Genomic DNA, 8,590 nt, shown 5'->3' on the forward strand with positions numbered 1-8,590 from the left:
CTAGCTTGCAACATTAATGAGAAAAGTGATCATCATTGACGCCTTCGTGAGCCATCATAGCCCACGTTAGTTGCCACGTTAACTATGTTAACGTGGAAGCTAACATGGAAGAGAAGTAGAACTCCTATGTTAGTAGTAAAAGTAAGTGTCACTAACGTTTCAAAGTGGCAGCTGGCCACGTTAAGAGTCACGTTAACTCAGTTAACGTGAACTCTAATGTGGATGAGGAAGATAATGCCAACGTTAGTGACACTCACCTTTGTCACTAACGTTGGACTAATCTCATATTTGCCACATTAAGAGTCACGTTAACCTAGTTAATGTGGACTCTAACGTGGAGGGAGCAAGGAATCACCAACGTTAATGACACTCACCTTTGTCACTAACGTTGGACTAAGCTCATATTTGCCACGTTAAGAGTCACGTTAACCTAGTTAATGTGGACTCTAACGTAGAGGGAGCAAGGAATCACCAACGTTAGTGACCCTCACCTTTGCCACTAACGTTGGATTAAGTCACTATAAGCCACGTTAGTTGCCACCTTAATTACATTAACGTGGAAGCTAACGTGGAGAAGAGGGATGATGAGCCAACGTTAGTGACACTCACCTTTGTCACTAACGTTGGAGATGGCTATCAATACCACGTTAGAAGTCACGTTAACCTAGTTAACGTGAACTCTAACGTGGGAAGTAGGGGCGTTTTGAAGCGTTAGTGACAAAGGTAAGTGTCACTAACACTCTCGAAGATTTGGCAAGCCTACGTTAAAGGCCATGTTAACTATACTAACGTGAACTCTAACGTATGGAGGAAGGGGTACTCTCAACGTTATTGGAAAAGGTAAACCCCAGTAACGTTTGCGAAGGGCCAAGAAGCAACGTTGGTCAAGTTAGTGCCACTAACGTTGAAGTTAACGTGGACCATTTTTGGGTTAGGAACGTTAGTGAAAAAGGTGATTGTCACTAACGTTCTCGACCCCACAGTTTCACTTAACGTTAACACCACTAACGCCCCAAGCTAATGTCCATACCTACTGCACACTTTCTCTGCAAGTAAAGCTGAGCCCACTGAAGAAGATAACTGCTTCAACTTAAGATCCAAAGGCCCATATCCAAGATTTGAAGAAGCAACTAGAAGATCAGAAGAATAGTATAAATAGGGAGAACTTTGAACTAGAAGGGAGCCTTTTGGCATTATTAGAATTACTCTCTGTATTTTTTACTTTCTCTACAACTTCTAGTTTAACTTTTCAGAATGCATTCTCCATCTTTGTTTTCCATTCCCAGAGCTATGAACAACTAAACCCCTTTCATTGGGTTAGGGAGCTCTGTTGTAATTTGATGGATCAATAATAGTTTTCATTATTCTTCTTTTTTCTTTTCTCTTGATTTTACTAGAAAGCTTTCAATCATCATCCAATTGAGTAGTTATCTTGGAAAAGAAGCTATTCATACTTGGATCTCTTCGGAACCTTGGAAGAGGAATGAAGAGATCATGCTAGAAATGCTTTCTCATGTTGGAACAAATTGGGGTTTGGATGGATATAGTGACATATAATCCTACCAATACTTTGATTTGGAAATACATGTGGTATAATCAGTGACCATACCTCATCTCTTCTCATGAGCAATTGGACCAAGAAATTAGTTATTGATCAAGATTTGAGAGATTGAATTACCAAGGAATTGGAATTTAATCACTTAAGATTGCCAAGGAGATCAATGAATGCATTGATTGAGGAAGAGATGAAAATGAACTTGATCCGGAGGATGCAACATCTCCTAAGCCCAATGAACTCCCCATTTCTGATCTTACCCATTCTCTTTAATTTCTGCCAATTACTTTTATGATCATCTTCACCATTCCCATTTAAGATTCTGCAATTTATTTTCCGTCATCTATTTTCAGCTCTTTATTTCCAGCATTTACATTTTCTGCTATTTACTTTCCCGCCATTTAATTTCCTGCAACTCTCAAACCAAATTCTGCTTAGCTCAACTAGAACATTCCTCCAATTAAAGTTGCTTGACCAATCAATCCCTGTGGGATTCAACCTCACTCTATTGTGAGTTTTTACTTAACGATAATTCGGTATATGTGCCGAGGGAGATTTGTTAAGAGACAAGTTTTCGTGCATCAAGTTTATAGCGCCGTTGCCGGGGATTGATTCTATATCAACAATGATTAAATTGGTGGATAACTAGATTGAGCATTTTCCTTTTGTTTGATTTAGTTTCATCTGAGTAATTTACTTTCAGTTTTAGTTATTTCTTTCCCTTTACCTTTCACCCATTAGTGGTGTTACCTGCATTTTGTTTTAATATTTGGTTCACTGACCCACTAACTGTTTTATATATTGCATCACTCACACTAACAGCATTTCTACAGAAAATATTGTCTGCATCTATCTTTCTTGCTTGTGCCTTATTAGTTGTATGACAAGTAGAAGAAGCAGGGCTTCAACTTTCTTTGATTCTGAACCTGAGAGGACCTTCCTTAGATTAAGGAGGGAAGCAAAAGGGAAGAGAGTAGTTGGTGATGAGGAAGAGGAGGAGTACTTTGAACCAGACATGGATGAGAATATGGAGAACCATCATGAAGAAGAGGCTCACAACCATGGCAGAGAAGGTCCAGCGCATCAGGCTGGACAAGAGAGAAGAGTTCTGGGTTCTTACATCAACCCAAATCCAGGAAACTGTGGAAGTAGCATCCAAAGGCCAACCATACATGCCAACAACTTTGAACTAAAGCCACAGCTCATCACCCTTGTTCAGAACAATTGTTCATTCGGAGGAAGTGTCCAAGAAGACCCCAATCAACATCTAACCACCTTTCTGAGGATATGCGATACTGTGAAGTCTAATGGTGTTCACCCTGACACCTATAGACTACTTCTGTTTCCCTTCTCACTCAAGGACAAAGCATCTAAACGGCTGGAATCCTTTCCAAAGGAGAGTTTAGCAACCTGGGAAGACGTGGTGAACAAATTCTTGGCAAGATTCTATCCTCCTCAATGAATTAACAGGTTGAGAGCTGAGGTACAAACCTTTAGGCAGCAAGATGGTGAGACTCTATATGAAGCATGGGAGAGGTTTAAGGACCTGACAAGAAGATGCCCGCCAGATATGTTCAATGAATGGGTGCAGTTACACATTTTCTATGAAGGCCTTTCGTATGAATCAAAGAAGGCAGTAGACCACTCATCCGGGGGATCTCTGAACAAGAAGAAGACCATTGAAGAAGCCATAGATGTCATTGAGACTGTAGCAGAGAATGACTACTTCTATGCTTCTGAAAGAGGCAACACTAGAGGAGTGATGGAGCTGAACAATGTGGATGCACTGCTAGCTCAAAACAAGCTTATTACCAAGCAGTTGGCTAACCTTACCAAAAAGATGGAGAGGAATCAAGTGGCAGCAATCACCACGTCAGCAGCGGCTCAAGAAGGAGTGAATGAAGAAGCAGAGGGTGATCAGGAACAAGCCAACTACATTGGAAATTCACCTAGGCAGCACCATGACCCATACTCCAACATATAATCCTGGTTGGAGGAACGACCCAAACTTTGGGTGGGAAAACCAGCAGGATCAAGGCCAAGATCAGAGACGCCACAACCCCAACAACAATGCAGCTCACCAACACTCCACACAGAGGTCATATCAACACCCACCTAACAACACCTCTCAACATCCATACCAAAGTCAAAATGGCCCTTCTCATCCTTCCAATCTCAACTCTCCATCATCGAAAGAAAGACTATCAAGGATTGAGACTCTACTTGAGGGCATATGTAAGGAAATCCAAGATAACAAGGTGTTCAAGGAGGAGATGCGAGCCAATATCAAGAACCAGGGAGACACCATCAAGAGGCTGGAGTTTCAAGTGGGATACCTTTCTGAGAAGATCCCTAAACCTACTGATAGCTTTCCAAGTGACACAGAGAAAAATCCGAGAGGTGAAGCAAAGAAGATCAGATGGGAAGATTGCAAGACGGTTACTGTAAGTGATAAGGAGACTGAGGAAGAGTCGAACAAACCATTAGAACAACCTGAAGATACATCAGCAGGAAAGCAGGAAAAGAATCATCAAGAAACCACAATCACACAGAAGGAGCTGCTCAGACTCTATGCACCCTTTCCCCAAATACTCAATGGTGGTGTAGAGAAGAGAATATACTCAAGGTTTCTTGACATGTTTGCATCTCTCCATGTAAACATACCATTCATCAAGGCCCTCCAACAAATGCCCTCATACATTAAGTATATGAAGGAGCTGCTAACCAGGAAAAGCTCACTCAAGGGAGGACAAACAATAGTGATGAATAAGGAGTGCAGTACTCTCATTCAAACAGAGTTGCCTACAAAGAGGAAGGACCCAGGGAGTTTTCACATCCCCTGTGCCATAGGAAAAACACTGATTGATAAGGGACTCTGTGACCTGGGAGCAAGCATCAACTTAATGCCTCTATCTCTAATGAAGAAGCTGCAGATCAATGAGCTAATGCCCACAGACATAGTCATCAGGCTGGCTAACAAAACACAAAAATAAGCAGTAGGAGTGGTCGAAAATGTGTTGGTAAAAGTGGGAAACTATTTCCTCCCCACAGATTTTGTCATATTGGAAATGGAAGAGAGTCCCATCCACCCAATCATATTGGGAAGACCGTTCCTAGCTACAGCCAGAGCACTCATAGATGTGGAGTGAGGAGAGCTAATACTGAGGATACATGATGAACAACTCGCATTCAATGTCTTCAAACCCTCACAAGAAGTAGATCAGGAAAACAAGGAACCTAGGGAAAATCACAACAAAGCAATGGTGGAAGAAACAAGCACTGAAGCACAAAATGTACACCTGGGAATTCCCTTGGTTGATAAGCAAAACAGCCAGAAGGTGTCACAGCTAAAGGAAACTCAAGTGGAGCCAAAACCACTAGAATCATATGAGACCAGCAACAAAATCTCCCTAGAAAAGAGACCACAAAGAGCAGGATAACAGCAAAAGAAATAAAGAAGAAGGCACCAAGGAGATGGAGGAACAAGAAGATCCCTACAGAAGATTTCTCTCCAGGGGATAAAGTGATCTCAGCTTACTTCCAAAATATCCCACCTCATCTCCCCACCATCCCATCTCAGCTACCCAAGGTTTTCACCATCAACAAAGTTCTCTCCCTAGAACATGTAGAGATCCTTGATGAAGCCAATGGATATAGGTTTACTACAAGAGGAGAAGATTTGAAGCACTACCAGCCACCCTGACAAAAGGCAGAACATCAAGCTAGTGACGCTAAAGAAGCGCTTCATGGGAGGCAACCCATGTTTTACATGCTTTTAAAGTAGTTAATAAAGCAAGGTTCATGAAATTTAAATCAACTTTGACATATCCTTGAATGCAACATATAGTAAAGAACAAGTTTGGTGTTCAAGGCACACTAAGAGAACATGAATGCAACTCATAGCATGTCACTCTTAGCACCTTGAACAAATCTTCTTACACCACAGTGCCACAAACTAAGTTTGGTGTCACCAATGTTGCATACATGGACATTTAGTTAGTTAGTTGGTTTGCACTCATGAATAGCAATTACTAACTAGAAACAAAAATTTTAAAAAGTAGTTACTCTTTCTCTTCTTTTTTTTAATTTTGCCACCACTTTCCACAATTTTATTAATCATATTTCTTTTATTTTGTAGGAGAATTGATGGGACAATTGAAGGAGGATTTGGCCACCACAAAAAGAGAGTACTATACACGTGTCTTCAAGGGGATTGCGTTGGGAATTGTTGCCATGCAACATTGGAAGAAGAACAAGCTTGGAAACTGAACCAACCCCATCATAAAGTTGATGATCCTTGTGCTCATCCATTGCTAAACCCCATCCGTCCATCACACAACCACCCCATCAATCCACACCTTTCATTCACTCATCACCTTCCTATATAAGTGATTCCTAGTCCGTACTCCCCTTCACATTCCAATTCCCATTCTTTATACTTCACACTTTCGGAACCCAAATCCCTTCATTTCACCTTATCTTAACCGGCCAAAGTCCATCACTAACCTCAACACCTTCACTTCTAAAAAAAAAATCACTCATAGCATCATCAAGCTCTAAAAGAAGAAAGGGGAAGGAGCCTATGGAGCAACGCCCTTTTGAGGAAAAAAAGTTTAGAACCTTTCACCATGCACTTCAATTTAGATAGATGGCTGATAAGGAGATCATATATGAGCTAGGCTTTCAAGTCAAGAAAACTGAGTGCCCCGAAATCACAGAGAAGGTAGAAAAGAGAAGATGGGAGCTCCTCACCGATCCAGTCACTGCGAGAATAAATGCAACGCTCATAAGAGAGTTTTACACAAATACAGTGAGGTATGATAGGAAAGAGCAATCTTATATAAGCTTTGTGAGAGGAGTAACGGTGGATTTTAGTCCCATGAGCATCATGAGGGTGTTGAAGCTACGAACCATACCATTTGAAGAAGAGAGCTATCAATCTCGAATAGATGGTAGTCCTAATTATGACCAGATTGTGAAAGATATCTGCGTACAAGGAGCGGAATGGGTGAGAGATCCCAATGGAAAGCCCAAATTTATCAAAAGAGGTGATCTCACCCCTGAAGCAAAGGGGTGGTTCAAAATTGTAAGGAGATCCATCCTCACTGCCGGAAACAATTCAGAGGTGAATCTTAAGAGAGCAACAATGGTGCAATGTATACTTAAAGGGGGAGAGATCAAGGTGCATGAACTCATAGCCCAAGGCATTAGGAAGATGACTGAGAAAAGTGATTCTGGAGGAAGGTTAGGCTACCCCAGCACCATTTTCCGCCTGTGTGACAAGGCTGAGGTGGTGTTCGAAGACGAAAACCCCAAATGGATAAAGGTTGGTATCCTAATTACTGTCCGGTGTATGCATGTTGTTGCCCCTCCCCTACCTCAACGAAGGATAAGAAAGAGAGTAGCCCATCAAGCTGTGGAAGGGCAGAACCCAGAGGAGCAAGCCGCAGCCACCTTGAAGATGCACCAATTACAAGAAGTCATTGATGGCTTATCTAGGCAATATTGGGAGAATCAAGAGGCACAGAAGGAGCTCCAACTACAAATGATGAATCGCCAAGAAGAATCATTTTCTAGATGGGCGAATCAACAGGGGGAGTGGCAAAAGCAGATGATGGAGCAGCAACTGGAACAAAGGAAACAATGGGGTGAATCCTTCCACAGGTTGGAACAAAGACAGGATCAACAACAAGAGGCCATCCAAAAGCTAATCAACATCCAAGCACATCAAGGTGCACAGATACATGAAATGCATCGGAAACAGTTAGAACAGGCAGAACTCTTCGACGAATACAGGGCATTTTCAGAAGGAGTTTACATGAACCAGACTGGGCATCATGTGAACACTCAGGCCAGACTTGGATACTTAGTCGGATAACTGCCTATACTGCATCCGGGAATCACAAGCTATGAAGAAGTGAAGGATGAATTAGCGTGAGAAGAAAGAGAGAGGGTAGAAAAGAGTCATGAATCAGTAAGGAAGGCACTTGAGGATTGGAAAAAAGCTAGACTGGCACGAATGCAAGGAAGCACAAGTGGATACAAAGAGGACAAACAAGAAGGAGAGCGCGAACAACCTCATGAGTAAAAGGTGGTGAAGTTCCCTCAATGTCCCATCTTTTTCAAGTTTTAAATAAGGAAAATCATGTATGAAATAGAACATGCTTCCATGGTAGTTTAGGTTTTTCAATGCTGTCTTTAATATTTTTCTTGCCTTTTTCATATGTGTGCTGGTTCAATTTACCTATCTTCATATGCATCTTGCTTATTGTATGTTTGTCCTTTTAAGCTAAATAAAAAGAGATGTTATGAAAGACCAGAGTGGAGTTCAATTTGTGGAGTAAGTCCTTAAATTTGTGGTGTAGTAATCACTTAGCTAAGTTGGTTCACCAACAAGGTGGGAAGGCAACTATCTGTCCTGAATCATATGCTTGAAACACACCCTATGACACTAGCTAAATAATAAGATCCCAATAAGAAAAAGGAAAATAACAATAAAAGTTGAAAAAGAAAGAAAGGTAATAAAGAATAAGGCTAAGCACCAAGGGCTTGAACCTTGAGGGATGTGTCTGTGGTGCTCTTGTTCCAAGGATCTGCTTGGATGAATAAGTTCTTAGGAGTGCTTCATCACTTGGTAACTTGGGTTAACTAACCCGGGATTATCAACTGAAAATTCACTATCAAGAGCAACCTTGCTACAGAACATTTAGTAACCCAAAGAGGTGCTGGACACCAAGACCTCAAGGAAAGAAAATAACAAACAATGTGCCTGTGGTGTGCATGTATGGGGGAGAGAGACCTGAGGGAGTAAGTCCTTAGGGGTGTTTCAACATCTAGTACCTTGAACCAACTGGTTCGGGAGTGTTGGCTGAAAACTTATCTTAAAGAGTCGCCCTCTCACAGAACACTTAGCCTAAGGATGCAATAAACCTTGGAAAGACAAAGGGATCAATAAATAACAGTCTCAAAGGGTGCCATCAAGTGAGTATTCCAAGGCATGATAAAGGTCTGAAAGCTAGTAAAGGAATGAACCTA

The 8,590-nt window shown here is 41.5% G+C and overlaps 1 non-coding gene across 1 annotated transcript; it reads right to left on the reverse strand.

Moving 5' to 3' along the window:
• Window positions 1–3,023: 3,023 nt before the first annotated feature.
• On the reverse strand, window positions 3,024–3,130 carry LOC148555326 (small nucleolar RNA R71). The gene has a single exon (XR_015886959.1). It is a non-coding gene; the product is annotated as a small nucleolar RNA R71 (small nucleolar RNA).
• Between the last annotated feature and the right edge of the window lie 5,460 nt (window positions 3,131–8,590).

Source organism: Arachis ipaensis, chromosome B6 (assembly GCF_059453495.1).
Source record: "Arachis ipaensis isolate K30076 ecotype BB chromosome B6, ASM5945349v1, whole genome shotgun sequence".
Classification (NCBI taxonomy): Eukaryota; Viridiplantae; Streptophyta; class Magnoliopsida; order Fabales; family Fabaceae; genus Arachis; species Arachis ipaensis.